General features: G+C 38.6%; 1 protein-coding gene and 2 pseudogenes across 2 annotated transcripts in view; 2 read left to right on the top strand and 1 right to left on the bottom strand.

Moving 5' to 3' along the window:
* Tanc2 (tetratricopeptide repeat, ankyrin repeat and coiled-coil containing 2) overlaps positions 1–17,899 on the top strand; it is a 454,690-nt gene that overhangs the window by 217,098 nt on the left and 219,693 nt on the right. The gene's annotated exons all lie outside the window — the stretch shown is intronic.
* Positions 1,620–4,556, bottom strand: LOC143409819 (poly(rC)-binding protein 2 pseudogene; annotated as a pseudogene).
* LOC143409821 (E3 SUMO-protein ligase ZBED1-like) lies at positions 2,131–4,246 on the top strand (annotated as a pseudogene).

Here is a 17,899-nt window from a genome sequence, read left to right as displayed (position 1 = left end):
GTTTTGGCTCCTATGAAAAGTTCTATGAATGCTCAAATGCTTATTACATTTTGGGGTTTTTTGTTTGTTTTTTGGTAGTGGGAATTGAACCCATGGGATCTCTACCACTAAGCTACATCCCTAGCCCTTTTTACTTTTCTATTTTTATTTTGTGACAGGATCTTCCTAAGTTGCTGAGACTGGCTTTAAATTTGTGATCCTCCTGCCTCAGACTCCTGGATTACTGGGATTATAGGCATGCACTGCCATGCCCGTTCATCACATGTCTGTTGATGTACCTATGTATACTTTTCTTTTTGGTGTGTAACTAGTAGCAGACTTGAATCATAGGGTTTCAGTCTTTTCATCTTAAAAGAGCCAAGTATTTTTGTGAATTTCATGCTACCAATTTACATTCCCACCAGCACAGCAGTGTTCAAAGTGTTCCTTTACCTAATATTGTTAGATGTTTGTATGATGTACCATTCTGTTCTGTACCTTTATAGTGGTAACTCATTATGATATTGATATACATTTTCCAGTTACTTTAAATACCTTTTTATATGATTATTGGCAATTTTGATATTTGCCTTTGGTCTCTATTTTTTAATTGTAATATCATTAATTTGTAGACGTTCTTTATATTTTCTGGGTATAGTCCTTTTTTGGTTATATGAATTGCAGATCTTTTCCCACTCTATGACTTGTCTTTTTCCTCTCTTAATTGTGTCTTATTAATGAACTTCACTTTGCTAATTTTTTCTCTAGTGAGTGCCTTTTGTGTCTTGTTTAAGAAATCTTTACCTGATTCTACATCTTAAAGATATTCTGTTAGGTTATCTTCTAGAAATTGGATTGGTTTTTCACATCTGCATCTATAATCCATCTGGAATTATTTTGTGTATGGAGAGGATTCATTTTTTTCATAGAGATATATTTATCTGTCATCAGTTATTGAAAATACCATCATGGTATTTGAAATATTCAGTGGCACTCTTATCCTAAGTAAGGTGATTATGTATACATTTGTTTCTGGCAGATCTTAACACTCTGCCTAAAGATTGAGGTTCTCCATAGACTGCCATAGTCACTCAATAGTGCTATGTTTTCCCAGGGAGATATAAGATTTAGCAGCTCATAGTCGCAAAATAATCCAATGTTTGGGGGTCTTCTTTTGTTTGTTTTTTTCCATACTGGGATTAAATCCAGGGGTGTTCTACCTCTGAGCTATATCTCCAGCCCTTTTTAAAAATTTTATTTTCAGAAAGGGTCTTTCTTGCTAAATTATCTAGGCTGTTCTTGAATTTGTGAACCTCCTGCCTCAGCTTCCCAAGTAGCTGGGGTTATGGGTATGCACCACCACACCCAGCTCCATCTTTTAATTTTTTTGAAAAATTCCTGATATCATAGAAGTAAACTAAAATGTATTAATATTCCACTCTTACATTTCCATGACAAACAGTAAACTTCTTGAAAAAAAAAAGAAGTTTAATTGAGGGGGAAAACAGGAAAAGCTGATAAAACAAACTCAAAGATGTATCAACTATTTAAAACCTGGAATCAACTGTTCAGAAACAACACAGATGGATCATGGGCGGTGGTGAAGAGCAGAAAGGGACTATGGATAAATTTGCATTGTTTCAGCTGCTCCCCATGCCTCTAGTCTCCAAGAAAAGCTTGACATCAGTTACATAGTAATCCAGGCTAATGCTTCCATGAGGTGCAACAATGGTAACTATCAGCAGATCCTTCCACTGGGTTTGCAGTTTTGATCTGCATTCCAGACACCTGGATCTCATCAATTTTGACAACTTGATTTTGGATCATGCAGCCAATCAAAGTTTTTGGAATGGTGAGTTCTTGAGAAGTAGGCTGAACAGATACACTCAAACCTCTCCAATAGCTTTTTACCTCTAAAGAACTGGATTCAATGCTGCTGAATTCATTATTGCTATGCATCATGGGAAAATGAGACTGTTGCATTATCAACTGGTGCAGTTTGGTCAGTTCTAGTGGTGGAATGGAGTACACTATTCTTAAATCCCATAGGCCTGATCACCTGCAAAGATAACTGGAGAACTTGATGAGTTAGGCCTTTAAGAGATGGTCATGCGTTCACAGAAGTGCTGACTGTGGCATAGCTGGGGCAGCCATGTCACCTTTGTTGTGCCGGCAGCCCTGAGGGACCTCAGTAACTCCCAGGCAGACCTGAAGTTAGTAGTCCACCCCATACCAAGAGCAAAGTGTGGAAATATTTTGGCTTCAACACCAACATAGAAGGGTACATCTTGCAGTGGAAGAAAATCTGCTGTTGCATCTGCATGGCTCAGACTGCCTATTCAAGAAATGCCTCCAACCTATCCTGTCACCTGAAGAAGAATCACCCTGAGTTTATCATGAGCAATGATGTGAGTTTATCAAGAGCAACACAGAGCAGATGCAGGAAGTTTTTGCCACCACTTTCCTGAAACTCAAGCTGGCGTTGTCCTCACAGTAACAGCCCCCATAGGACCCGCTGGCCATCAAATCTGGCCATGGGCCTCAAGAGCAAGAAACAGCAGGAGCTCACAGTCACCAAGCTGGGGCTCATATGCAAGGAGCTGTACCTAGCCTCCATGGTGGACAAGCCCACCTTCAGAGTGTTTCTGAAGATGACCTACCCGAGGAACAAACTACCTAGCAGAAAATTCCCCAGCAAGGCTGTCCTGTCCCCAAGTAGTACAGCATGGTGCCAGAGGCCATCCAGATGGAGCTGGCAGACACCTCATGGAGCAGCATCTCCACCAAACTGTGGCTGAGTAAGAACCAGAACTGTGCCTACGTGATACTGGCAGCGTACTTCCTGGGCCTTGGTTAACCCAACTGCCCGATGGTGCCCTTCAGATGCCTGAAGACCTTTGAGTACCTGAGGAAAACATGGCAGAAACCATCATATGTGTGCTTTATGAGGTGTTCATTGAGTGGAACATCAGCACCAAGGTCTTCCGGGCCACCATGGACTTCAGGAAGGACATTGCAAAGGCATGCTCATTGCTGGGCATCCCCAGGCAGATATTGTCTGAGCAGACCTTCAATGTAGGCATCCAACAGGCCTTGCAGCTGCCCAAGCTGGGTGGCCTCCTGTTGTGGTGCCATAACCTGGTAGAGTCTTTCCAGCATTCCTTGGTGGAATCAGAAGCAGCACAACATGGCCCATGGTATGCTGGTGAGCAACCAGGTGTCCAGGTGGGGCTGTACGCTGGCCATGCTGCAGAGCCGGAAGGAGCATCAGTTCATCATCTTGGCATCCTGGTGGAGGACAGCAACAACCACCATCTGATGTTGGAGGCCACCGAGTGGATCTTCTGCAGCTTTTCAAGCAAGTGGCTGAGATGCTTTCTGCCTCCAGGTACCTGACCATCAGCATGGTAAAGCTGCTGCTGCATGTGTTCCTGAACACCACATTCAAAATCAAGGAGACTGACTCTAAGGAGATTGGCATGGCCAAAGAGGACATCCCCAAAGAGCTGTCCAAGACCTACCAGAAGAACCCCTCAATGGACATGTTTCTCAACATGGCCACCTTCCTGGACCCTTGATACAGGAGTTCCCCTTCCTGTCTGCCTTCGAGAAGTAGCAGATGGAGAACTGAGTGGTGGAGGAAACCAAAGTTCTTCTGGAGAAGGTCAAGGACAGTAGCTGTGGCCCACTGTGAGCCAAGGATAGAATCTACCCAGTTCCTTAAAAGCCTTCAGCAAAGAAGTTGGTAGTGAGCCACACCCACACCTGCACCTGTCAGCGTGATCAACAGCATGCCGACTGAGATCTTCTGCCAACCAGGCAGCATGGAGGAACAGGAATAGTGGCATGCCCAGGTGGTGGAAGAGCTCCGTAACTTCAAGTCCCGGAAGGTGCTAGACCTCAGTGATGATCTTCAAGTGGTAGTCCCACCACCTGGCACTTATTCCGGTTTTGCCAAAGGTGCTCCAGAAGTACTGGTGCATGGTGGCCAATCGCATCTTCCCAGAGTGCCTCTTTGGCTCCTCAGCCATCGTGGTCAGCGCTAAGAGGAACCAGCTGGCTCCCTGTGCACATGGACCTGTATGGGAACACCAGGAATGGAGCAGAAACTGAGCTGGAGGACAAGAACAAGGGTGAATGGGGCCTGAATCAGGAGCAGATCTTCCCCTTGGGGGATGGGGTCAACAGCAGCTTCTTTGGTCTCAGGGATGGGGGTTTCCTAGAGGGACGTGTCACCCATACCTATTCAGTGCTTTGCTATAAATAGCGGGGATTGTTTTGAACCCCAAGACCACTGAGATTCTTAAAACAGAGAAGTAAAATGGAAGAAAGGAAAGATTGATAGTTAGGGTTAGCCCGAAGGAACCAACAGAGACTTGTTCCTCCCTTGTCCTCTGCTATCTTCCTCAAACCAAAGAAAATAAATGCCTTAAGTGCAGGGCCTGCCAGGGTACCTTGTATACTCCATTTCTCCAGGAGAACTGACCATTGGTGTCAGTCCTGGGAGGGTTTTGAATCAATTGTGGAAAATTCCAGGGAGATCTGGATGGGAGACAGATTTCTAACAAGCAGAGCATCATCTGTCTGTCAGTGCATTGGGGTTTATATTTCAGATGAACCTGGGGTCTCTCATGGAAAGCCTGGTAAAATTCTTTAGCCACAATAGCCTTCCCCAAAACCTATGAATTTTATCTCAGGTGGAAAGTATTGAAAATGACTATCAATTCTAGGCACTTATAAAAAAGCAAAAAGGAAATGGAAAAGAAAAAAAAGAAGTGGTATAGTGTGTGTTTTCTCTCTGGCTATCATGTTGCTGGCAATGAGTCTTCCTGCTCCCCCACAGTTTACTTTTCTTTCTCTTTTCTTATTGGTGAATTATAATTATAAACGTAATAGTGGGATTCCTTATGCCATAGCCATGCATGCATATAAGATAACAAAATCCACTTTTAATGGTTGTCCTTCTGAGATTTGTTGATGGGAGATGTTTGAATTCTGGATTTTAAAACTCAATCCTATGGGGTCATTTAATTTGCAAACTATTTCTTTGGAATTGTTCAAGTTCAGGGAGGGACATCATTGTAGATTGTTCATGTCAGGGAGGGACATCATTGTAGATTCTGGGAAATAGGAACTTAGCTTCTAACTTGTAGGACTTATTTTCAGTTGGGAAGATAGTACGTTCTGTAAGAGGCTGAATTTGTAACTCTTTGGTTCCATAGTTCCGTGGCTTCTTGTGTAAGTTAAGAGAAGCCATATTGTACAGGATGCAATGTAGGGACAAGTAGGAAAAGGACCAGGTTTAGGAATGAAGAATTATATCAGGTGTTTGACATTATCCCCCCACCACCACCTCTGCTTGGATCCTTCATTTTTAATGGCTGGTGGGTACAAGCTGGGTGGGATTTTATCTCTGCATTCCCATTGTTTGTTTTTGGTAAATGAAGGGTGAAAGGAAACCCTACTCAACTCTTGCTTTCTTTTTAAGTAGTGCAGTTCCCCCATACACAATGGGTCAGACATTGGGGTTAGTCTCCTTTCCGCTCTGAGATTGGAAATACAGGACAACAGATGCCCATCTGGATCCTACTCTGCACTCTTGCAAATGGCTCTATGTTTGTCTTAGAATCACTTTTACTTTTTCTATCTCATGAAAATGTTGGAGGTCCCCATCCAAAATGTCTCATTTTGTCTTTTTTTAATCCATCTTCTCTGGCACTACTTACTGGTTTTATTTTCCTTATTAAATGCTTCAAAGTTTGACTCTTGTTCAGTAAACCAGAAAATGAATTTACTCCTAATTTTAAAAAAAAGTATTGGGAGAGTCTTTAATATGACTACATAGATCTGTTTGACATACTCAATGATGAGTTGGGAAGCATATCCCCTGTTACCTGGACCTGAGCCCCTATACTCTCATATTTCCCTGATCTGTTCCAAAGAGAGAGAGCCATATTGATCAGTAGGGACCACCAGTGTGAAAGTGATTTGGGAGAAAAGAGGGATACTGGCAGTTGTGCTGTTGGTCATAGAGATGCTAATGTCCTCTTCCAGTTTATCAATGATCATAGGTAAGACTTGGAAGTTTATATGCATGTCACTCTCTTTGTGCATCTTCTTAACTGATATTTTTCTTTCTAAGGTTACTACTAACCACCTTCACATGCATAAGTAGCCAGATAAAAAGAGTGACATTTAATCTCTTCAGTCACACCATTGTTCATATCAAGCAGTAACATAGGGAGCTGGACTTTGGTCAAGTCTTTGGTCATTGCAGGCACAAGGCAACTAAGGAGGAAAAGAAACTGGCCTGAACTGGCCCATGAAGAAGAATCTAGGGTGGAGGAGGAGGAAAGAGGAAAGAAACCAGGGAATTCAGGCAGCAGCTCTTCATGCTGCTGCCTCTTATGGTCTGGCTGGATTCTTAATTGCTATGATGGTCTTCCCACTCCCTTCCCCTCCATAATGGGGATTGAACAGGGGTGCTCTACCCCTGAGCTACATCCCCAGCCCCCCCCCTTTTAAGCTGGACACAATAGTTTTATTTTGTTTATTTTTTTTATGTGGTGCTGAGGATCAAACCCAGGTTCTTGAACATGCTAGGCGAGTGCTCTGCCGCCGAGCCACAATCCCAGCCTCACATCCCCAGCCCTTTTAAAAAATTTTTATTTTGAGACAGAAGCTAGTTAAGTTGCCCAGGCTGGACTTGAACTTACTATGTCTCAGCCTTCTACACCACCACATGCGCCACCATACCCCAACTGTTGTTTTTTTAAAAAAATCTATGTTTATGTCATTCTTACTCTGTTGTTTTTTTAAGCCTATGTTTATGTCATTCTTTAGCTCTGTATTAAATCTTGGGATTAAATAAGATGTCATTTGTCATCATGTTTTCTTTATTATTCCTAGACCTTTCCATTTCCCTATAAGTTTAGAATCTCTTAATCTTTGGGTTATTTCAAAGAGTTCTTGTGGAAGTGTGAAATCAAGAGCTCTTGATGCTCTACCTAAAGAATGAGGTTCTCTATGGACTGCCATAATCACTCAGTAGAGCTATGTTTTCCCAAGGAGCTATAGGATTTAGCAACTCATAGTCATGACATAATCCATGATTAGTGTTGTGGGAAAATAAATAAATGTTTTAAAGTTCATAAAGAATCTCTTAATCTTTGTGGTACTGTATTCTTTACCCAGAGTTATGGGAGCAAAATATCATGCCTCAACATACTGCTTCCAAACAGTGTGTTTTATTGGTGAAAATAAAACCAAGAGCTGTGAATTTTAAAATCAGCACAATGTATGAATGCTGCATGATGTATTTTATGTATAACAATCTCACAGGGATTATTTTCTAGCAGCCTTTCCATCATATGTTTGGTTTATCATACTCCAAATTCTTCATTATTAGTTAAGGAAGTCATAGTATAATACCATTCAAGAAAAATTTTTTTCTTTGTGTAGGAACATACCTTAATTGAGTGTGTTTGGTTATGAAGATCAAACCCTCTTCACATTGCATGGATGGTCATGGGTAGACAAAAGACAGGTGAAATAATTGATAGGAGAATTTAAGAAGAATTTTGAGCATTCTAAACAAACATACTGGGCAGAGGCAGGCAAGGAATAATGCCCAGCAGCTTGTTAAGTGACTAGGTTTGGGAAGACTGTATAACTTGGGTGGTAAGAGCTTGAGTTCTAGAGCCAGGTAGCCTGGTTTAGCTACTTACTAGTTATATAAGTTTGAGTAAATTACTTATCCTTTCTGTGCTTTACTTTCCTTATTCACAAAGTGGTCATAGAATGCCTGCCTCTTAAGGCAGCTGTGATGATGTAAAATATTTAGTACCTGTCATATAGTTCATTCCCATAGATAATAGCTGTTATTATTATTAATAAAAGACATAATCTATGTTGTCTTATGCCTTGACATAATCTCAGCCTCTTGATATACACACTGATAGGATTATGGCAGAATCTAATGGTGCAGAAAACAGCCCCCATCCTTGGTAAGGAAATAGCCCAAAGACTACAAATTCATTGTAATCCAGAAATTGAAATAACTTCTTTTGCGGGGGGGGCGGGGGCAGTGCATGAGCACCCATGCTGGGGACTGAACTCAGGGCCTTGATGCACAACTGAGCTACACTCTCAGCCCTGAAGTAACTCTTAGAATTCTCAGAAACAACAAGTTTTATACTAGTTTCCCCAGTGCTGTGCCCTAAGTCATCCACTTTGCCAAATTTTAAAAGGGAAAGTAATTTAGTATTTCCTTAGTTTCTAAACCTCAATATCATTGATTTGGGGGGTGGATGACCCTTCATTGTGGGGAGCTATTCTGTATATTATAGGATTATTATTTATCTTGACCTCTGTCAACTAGATACCAGTAATAATAACCCCTTTCCTCATTGTGACAACCAGTGACTACCAAGTTTAAAAATTACCAAGTATCTAAATAAGCAGGAAAGTACTTCTTGTAATGAGAAGTAAACTCAATCAATTGAAGTAACCCCCAAAATATCTAGAATTGACATATAATTATAGAAGAACAAAGATGGCAGTATCATCTCCTGGTAGGGTGGGGGACATTCAAGTCAGAAGACAAGTGGGAACACCATCTTTGGAGTACTTAGATAAAAATCTGTCAAACTAGAATTTTATACCCTGAAAAATACCTTTTAAAAAAATGAAGACAAAATATAGACTTACTGAGTCACAGGAAGAATTTATCACCAGCTGACTTGGTGAACCACATGTTCCCTAGGAGTAAACTTGTCCCTAATTGAGAACCACTGAGTTGTTTAAAAGAAACTTCCTTGTACAGTGTTTGCCCCCAAAATTTCAAACATTCATAGAAGTACTATAAGATAAGAAGTATTGAAGATATTTCTTTATGCAAAAGAAAATTGATGCCAGATGGAAATTTGCATGTATACAATGGAATACGAAATATGGGAAATCACAACTACATAGATAAGAATGAAAATTTTTTATCTTTTGCTGGAGCAGGGGCACAAGCCTGTAATCCCAGCAATTTAGGAGGCTGAGGCAGGAGGATCATGAATTCATGATCCTAGCCTCAGCAAATTAGAGCCTGTCTCAAAAGAAAAACATTTAAAAACGGTGCATGGGATATGTGACTCAGTGGTTGAGTGCCCTGGATTAAATCACTGGTACAAAAACAAAGCAAAACAAAATATTTTTTAAAAGATAGCTGATTCACTGAAGAGGACACACAGAGATCAGCAAGTACATGAAAAGATGTTCAGCATCATTAGCCATTTGGGAAATTTAAAAACACATTAATTCATTATTACATGCATCAAGAGCTTTGTAATGTTTTGAACAACCAATTTAAAAAAAAAAAAAAAAAGAATGGCTATCTGGACCATTCATACATTGCTTGTAGGAATGTAAATGGTACAGCCACTCTGGAAAACAGTTTGGAAAACTGAGAAAATTGAACATATGTTTACCATCCACCCAGCAAGAACATGACCCAGCAATTGCATTTCTCAGTATTTATCCTAGAGAAATGGAAGGTTATGTTCATACAAAACTACGTGCAAGTATTCACAGCAGTTACTGAAAGCAGTTACCAGAAACTAGAAACAACCCAGTTGTTCTTCAGAGTATAAATGATAGAATTAAATGTGGTATATATGCTGTGTATTACTCAGAAATGAAAAGGAATGAACTACTGAAACAGGAGCCATTTGGATGAATCCAAATTATGCTGAATGTTTAAAAAGCCAATCTCAAAGTTTATACAATTCCATCTATATTACATTCTAAAAATAACAAAATTATATAGATATGGAATATACTAATGGTTTCCAGAGGTTAGAGAAGGGGGAGTTGGTTTTGACCAAGGGATAACACAAGAGAGTTCCCTGATGGTGACTGAACTGCTCTGTATCTTGATGCAGTGTAGATATATGAATCTATACAAGTGATTTAATTTCATAGATATACAAACAAAGCATACAGAAAAAGAAAAAAAAACACCACCAACAAATAAACTTATACAAAACCTGGCAAAATCTGAATAAGATTTATAGTCTAATTAATTACAGTATTCTGCTATTGTCAGTTTCAGTAACTCTCTATAATTAAGATGTTACCTTGGGGGAAGTTTGGTCATGGTTTTATAAATTTTATCTATACTGTTGTTTCATATTAATAAAAGCTTTATTGATGTAATTTATTTACCGTAAAATTCACCTTTAAAGTATATACTTCAGTGATTATTAGTATATTCAGAGTTGTGCGATTATTGCTATAATTTTTATCATCCTTCTCCCCTAATCCTATGCCTATTAATAGTTACTCCCTATCCGACCTTAGTCCCAGGCAATGACTAATTTACCTAGTGTTTAGACTACTGAATTGTATAAAGTATTATATAAGTATTGCTAAGTAAATAAATCACATAATAATAAACCATCTTACCTTCCATGTAGATTATAAACTTTACTATGTTAATGACTATCTCCCATGTTGTATGAGTTCTGACAACACCTAATGTTAACCTGTACATATTAAATATTTGGTAACTATCAGAATAACTTTTTCAGGGGGAGTGAAATGGAACCCTAGACTATCTAGAGGCCTGGAATTTATGTTGAAAAAAATTAGGAAAGACAAGTTTAATGATAGGATGAAAGAAATGCCTATTCATGAATTTGAAGAAAGCAGTTTTCTTTTCATTTTTTCAATTAATAAGAAATTGAGAATCATTTTGGGGGAAAATACTATGTGAAGTTAAATATTTATAACATAAAAATAAGTGCCTATTCTGTTATCTGCTTTGTGTCTGAGATATCTATCTATGTTGCCTCTTGGAGGGGAAGTAGAAGAGAGAAAATAGAGCCTCTGACGTAAATTCAGTGAGTTCTATATAGATTTTCCATAAATGCAACATTTGAGTTCAGTGCTAGTATACAAAAATACACATGTACCCTCCCTCTGACCCTCAGTGTATGACTTTAGTAGAAAAGTTAAGATAAAGGTTAAACTGAATAATGACAATAAAATCTTGCTTTCTTGGCATTTGGAGTGGTTTAAATATGCAATACTGAATTTCCTAAATAATAATCTGTTGTGTTTTGGTATCACTGATACCAGGCTAACATATAGCTAATACTTGCTGTGCAAAAGGATTTTTATAATGTCCTGTAGGATCTGTGCTACAGTGAATTGTTGCAAGATGGGATTAAATGCATCTGAACTTAAAACCTGAGAAAATGTTGATGATCAATTAAGTTAATGTAAACCCATTCTCATTTTATGTAAATTTTCCCACATCAAATTTATAATAGATCATTTTTAGTTCCCTGGCTCATTGTTATGTGATTTTTGTAAATCATTTTTTGTAAATAAATTTATCTTTAGAGAGTGAGTGGTACCAGGGGAAAAAACTTCATACTGACTCTGTTCTGCATCTCTCAGTGAAAAACTTTGAAAAAGAGTGATTCTTAACAGTTGATGACTCTTTTAAAAAAAAAAGTCTATCTAGAAGGAGAACCTAAAAAGCTAATTGGATGGAAAGAATGTAGCAGTCTATAAGCAAAGGGCTAAAATTAATGCGAGAGATCAGGAATTTGAGGGATCAATTTGGGGACAAAAAATGAATATAAATAGTAAATTTTTTTACATGATTAAAGTATTCTACAATTATATCATGGTAATAGTTGCATAACCTATGAATAAACTGAAAGCCACTGAAGTATATACTTTAAGGGGGCAAAGTTTATGGGATGTGAATTATATCTCAATTTAGAAAGAAACCAAAATGAACTGGATTGCAAGGGGAGTGGTGACTGAGGCCTCTGTGGCCTGGAGTAGAATCCCAACGAGGATGAGAATTTCTGGAGGCATGTGCGGTTTGGCAATGGGCAGCAGTGAAATATGTTACACATAGGGCGAACAGATTAAGTTTCTCACTTTTGTACAAGAAAATTACAACTTTGGGTGGAAAAAAAAATCTTCTAGAATTAACCCCCTGGTATTGAATTGGAATTAGCGGTGTGTGTGTGTGTGTGTGTGTGTTTTTACAAATCAAAATGGATATAATACATGTGTATGTATACATACATTTGAACACATAAGGGTATACAAATACTGCCTAACAGTCCAGTGAGGACTGGAGGAAATGATATCTCAATAAATATGAGCATACCTAGTACACAGCTCTTAATATTCTGAATACCTTTCTCCCTAAGGAGAACCAGAGATTTTTTTTTTCAAATTAATTTTTATTGTTGGTTGTTCAAAACATTACATAGTTCTTGATATATCATATTTCACACTTTGATTCAAGTGGGATATGAACTCCCATTTTTACCCCGTATACAGATTGCAGAATCACATCAGTTGCACATCCATTGATTTACATATTGCCATTCTGGTGTCTATTGTATTCTGCTGCCGTTCCTATCCTCTACTATCCCCCCTCCCCCCCTCCCCTCCCCTCTTCTCTCTCTACCCCCTCTACTGTAATTCATTTCTCCTCCTTATATTTGTCCCCCTTTCCCCTCACTTCCTCATGTATGTAATTTTGTATACCCCTGAGGGTCTCCTTTCATTTCCATGCAATTTCCCTTCTCTCTCCCTTTCCCTCTCACCTCTCATCCCTGTTTAATGTTAATCTTCTTCTCATGCTCTTCGTCCCTACTCTGTTCTTAATTACTCTCCTTATATCAAAGAAGACATTTGGCATTTGTTTTTAAGGGATTGGCTAGCTTCACTTAGCATAATCTGCTCTAATGCCATCCATTTCCCTGCAAATTCTATGATTTTGTCATTTTTTAATGCAGAGTAATACTCCATTGTGTATAAATGCCACATTTTTTTTATCCATTCGTCTATTGAAGGGCATCTAGGTTGGTTCCACAGTCTTGCTATTGTGAATTGTGCTGCTATGAACATGGATGTAGCAATGTCCCTATAGTGTGCTTTAATTAGGTCTTTAGGGAATACACCGAGTAGGGGAATAGATGGGTCAAATGGTGGTTCCATTCTGAGCTTTCCAAGAAATCTCCATACTGCTTTCCAAATTGGCCGCACCAATTTTCAGTCCCGCCAGCAATGTACAAGTGTACCCTTTTCCCCACATCCTCGCCAGCACTTGTTGTTGTTTGACTTCCTAATGGCTGCCAATCTTACTGGAGTGAGATGGTATCTTAGGGTGGTTTTGATTTGCATTTCTCTGACTGCTAGAGATGGTGAGCATTTTTTCATGTACTTGTTGATTGATTGTATGTCCTCCTCTGAGAAATATCTGTTCAGGTCCTTGGCCCATTTGTTGATTGGGTTATTTGTTATCTTATTGTCTAATTTTTTTAGTTCTTTGTATATTCTGGATATTAGGGCTCTATCTGAAGTGTGAGGAGTAAAGATTTGTTCCCAGGACGTAGGCTCCCTATTTACCTCTCTTATTGTTTCTTTTGCTGAGAAAAAACTTTTTAGTTTGAGTAAGTCCCATGTGTTGATTCTAGTTATTAACTCTTGTGCTATGGGTGTCCTATTGAGGAATTTGGAGCCCGACCCCACAGTATGTAGATCATAGCCAACTTTTTCTTCTATCAGATACCATGTCTCTGATTTGATATCCAGTTCCTTGATCCACTTTGAGTTAACTTTTGTGCATGGTGAGAGAAAGGGATTCAGTTTCATTTTGTTGCATATGGATTTCCAGTTTTCCCAGCACCATTTCTTGAAGATGCTATCATTCCTCCATTGCATGCTTTTAGCCCCTTTATCAAATATAAGATAGTTGTAGTTTTGTGGATTGGTTTCTGTGTCCTCTGTTCTGTACCATTGGTCCACCCGCCTGTTTTGGTACCAGTACCATGCTGTTTTTGTTACTATTGCTCTGTAGTATAGTTTGAAGTCTGGTATAGCTATACCGCCTGATTCACACTTCCTGCTTAGCAATGTTTTTGCTATTCTGGGTCTTTTATTTTTCCATATGAATTTCATGATTACTTTCTCTATTTCTGCAAGAAATGCCATTGGGAATTTGATTGGCGTTGCATTAAACCTATAGAGAACTTTTTGGTAATATCGCCATTTTGATGATGTTAGTTCTGCCTATCCATGAACAGGGTATATTTTTCCATCTTCTAAGATCTTCTTCTATTTCTCTCTTTAGGGTTCTGTAGTTTTTATTGTATAAGTCTTTCACCTCTTTTGTTAGGTTGATTCCCAAGTATTTTATTTTTTTTGAGGATATTGTGAATGGGGTGGTTGTCCTCATTTCCATTTCAGAGGATTTGTCACTGATATACAGGAATGCCTTTGATTTATGCGTGTTGATTTTATATCCTGCCACTTTGCTGAATTCATTTATTAGCTCTAATAGTTTCTTTGTAGACCCTTTTGGGTCTGCTAGGTATAGAATCATGTCATCTGCAAATAGTGATAATTTGAGTTCTTCTTTTCCTATTTTTATGCCTTTAATTTCTTTCATCTGTCTAATTGCTCTGGCCAGTGTTTTGAGAACTATGTTGAACAGAAGTGGTGAGAGAGGGCATCCTTGTCTTGTTCCAGATTTTAGAGGGAATGCCTTCAGTTTTTCTCCATTCAGAATGATGCTAGCCTGAGGCTTAGCATAGATTGCTTTTACAATATTGAGGTATGTTCCTGTTATCCCTGGTTTTTCTAGAGTTTTGAACATAAAAGGATGCTGTACTTTGTCGAATGCTTTTTCCGCATCTATCGAGATGATCATATAGTTCTTATTTTTAAGCCTATTGATGTGGTGAATAACATTTATTGATTTCCGTATGTTGAACCAACCTTGCATCCCAGGGATAAATCCTACCTGATCATGGTGCACAATTTTTTTGGTATGTTTTTGTATCCGGTTCGCCAGAATTTTATTGAGGATTTTTGCATCTAGGTTCATTAGAGATATTGGTCTGTAGTTTTCTTTCTTTGAAGTGTCTTTGTCTGGTTTAGGAATCAGGGTGATGTTGGCCTCGTAGAATGAATTTGGAAGTTCTCCCTCTTTTTCTATTTCCTGAAATAGCTTGAAAAGTATTGGTATTAGTTCCTCTTTAAAGGTTTTGTAAAACTCTGCTGTATACCCATCCGATCCTGGGCTTTTCTTAGTTGGTAGTCTTTTAATGGTTTCTTCTATTTCCTCAATTGATATAGGTCTGTTTAGGTTGTCAGTATCCTCCTGACTCAATCTGGGCAGATCATATGACTTAAGAAATTTATCGATGCCTTCACTATCTTCTATTTTATTGGAGTATAAGGATTCAAAATAATTTCTGATAATCTTCTGTATTTCTGAAGTGTCTGTTGTGATATTGCCTTTTTCATCCCGTATGCTAGTAATTTGAGTTCTCTCTCTTCTTCTCTTCGTTAGCATGGCTAAGGGTTTGTCGATTTTATTTATTTTTTCAAAGAACCAACTTTTAGTTTTGTCAATTTTTTCAATTGTTTCTTTTGTTTCGATTTCATTAATTTCAGCTCTGATTTTGATTATTTCTTGCCTTCTACTTCTTTTGCTGTTGTTTTGCTCTTCTTTTTCTAGGATTTTGAGATGAAGTATGAGATCATTTATTTGTTGGTTTTTCCTTTTTTTAAGGAATGAACTCCAAGCAATAAATTTTTCTCTTAGAACTGCTTTCAATGTGTCCCATGGATTCCGATATATTGTGTCTGTGTTTTCATTTATCTCTAATAATTTTTTAATTTCCTCCTTGATGTCTTCTATAACCCATTGATCATTCAGTAACCTATTGTTAATTCTCCAAGTGATGCATGATTTTTCCTTCCTTCTTTTATCGTTGATTTCCAGTTTCATTCCATTATGATCAGATAGATGCATGGTATTATCTCTACTCCTTTATATTGTCTAAGAGTTGCCCTGTGACATAATATATGATCTATTTTTGAGAAGGATCCATGTGCTGCTGAGAAAAAAGTGTAACTGCTTGATGTTGGGTGGTATATTCTATATATGTCAATTAAGTCAAGGTTATTAATTATGTTTTTGATTTCTATAGTTTCCTTATTCAACTTTTGTTTGGAAGATCTGTCCAGTGGTGAGAGAGGTGTGTTGAAGTCTCCCATGATTATTGTATGGTGGTCTTTTAGACTCTTGAACTTGAGAAGAGTTTGTTTGATGAACATAGCTGCACCATTGTTTGGGGCATATATATTTATGATTGTTATGTCTTATTGGTGTATGATTCCCTTGAGCAGTATGTAGTGTCCCTCTTTATCCCTTTTGATTAACTTTGGCTTGAATCTATTTTATTTGATATGAGTATGGACACTCCTGCTTGTTTCCGATGTCCATATGAGTGATATGATTTTTCCCAACCTTTCACCTTCAGTCTATGTGTCTTTTCCTATCAAATGCATCTCCTGAAGGCAGCATATTGTTGGGTCTTGTTTTGTGATCCATTCTACTAGCCTGTGTCTCTTGATTGTTGAGTTTAAGCCATTAACATTTAGGGTTCTTATTGAGATATGGGTTGTTCTTCCAGCCATATTTGTTTATTTATGTTACTAAACATGGTTTGTTTTTCTCTTTGATTATTCCCCCTCCCCTTTACTGTACTACCTCCCGCTGTTGGTTTTCATTGATATTTTCCATTTCCTCTTCTGTAATATTTTGCCGAGGATGTTTTGAAGAGATGGTTTTCTAGCTGCAAATTCTTTTACCTTTTGTTTATCATGGAAGGTTTTAATTTCATTTTCCATCCTGAAGCTTAATTTCGCTGGATACACAATTCTTGGTTGGAACCCATTTTCTTTCAGTGTTTGAAATATGTTATTCCAGGATCTTCTAGCTTTCAGAGTCTGTGTTGAAAGATCAGCTGTTATCCTGATTGGGTTTACCCCTAAATGTAATCTGCTTCCTTTCTCTTGTAGCTTTTAAAATTCTCTCCTTATTCTGTATGTTGGGCATCTTCATTATAATGTGTCTAGGTGTGTATCTCTTACGATTTTGCACAATCGGCGTCCTGTAGGCTTCTAGGATTTGGGATTCTGTCTCATTCTTCAAGTCTGGGAAGTTTTCTCGTATTATTTCATTGAATGGAGTGCTCATTCCTTTGGTTTGGATCTCTATACCTTCCTGTATCCCAGTGACTCTTAAGTTTGGTCTCTTTATGTTATCCCATATTTCTTGAATGTTCTGCTCATGGTTTCTTAACAGTTTTGCTGAGATGTCTATGTTCTTTTCCAGTTGAAATACTTTGTCTTCATTGTCTGATGTTCTGTCTTCTAAGTGTTCTACTCTGCTGGTAGTATTCTCAATTGAGTTTTTAAGTTGGCTTATTGCTTCCTGCATTTCTAGGATTTCTGTTTGTTTGTTTTTTATAACCTCTATCTCCCTGTATAATTGATCTTTTGCTTCTTGGATTTGTTTATGTAATTCATTGTCGAAGTGGTTGAAGTGGTCTTTCATTGTCTGATTTTGCTGTCTAATGTCTTCCTTGAGACTCCAGATCATCTGAAGCATGTATATCCTGAATTCTTTATCTGACATTCCATCTACTGCAGATATTACCTCTTCTAAAGTTGAGTTGACTTGCATTGCTTGTGGTTCTTTCTTTCCTTGTCTTCTCATACTGATCACGTTTTCTTTCTGCTTGGTGAAACTGTTGTGTTATTGATTTTTCCCCCTATATATTTTTATTGCTCTTGTATAGTTGCAAAGTCTCCCTCGCAGGCTTTGGCGGTGGTTCTGCCCCTCCTCCAATTGGGGCAATGTGCCTACCACCCCGGCAGGCCGCTGGGCCTGTACTTTCGGTGGGCCTGTTCTTTTGGTGGTCGCAGGTCCGCCTACCTTGCAGGCGCGGGCAGCGGCTCAGACCCTCTGCAGGCCGCTGGGCCTGTTGTCCGGTGGGTCGCAGGTCCGCCTACCTTGCAGGCGCGAGCAACAGCTCTGCCC

The sequence above is a fragment of the Callospermophilus lateralis genome, chromosome 11, assembly GCF_048772815.1.
Source record: "Callospermophilus lateralis isolate mCalLat2 chromosome 11, mCalLat2.hap1, whole genome shotgun sequence".
NCBI classification, from domain to species: Eukaryota; Metazoa; Chordata; class Mammalia; order Rodentia; family Sciuridae; genus Callospermophilus; species Callospermophilus lateralis.
The sequence above is the reverse complement of the archived record's forward strand: the minus strand, read 5'-3'. Positions and strand labels throughout refer to the sequence as shown.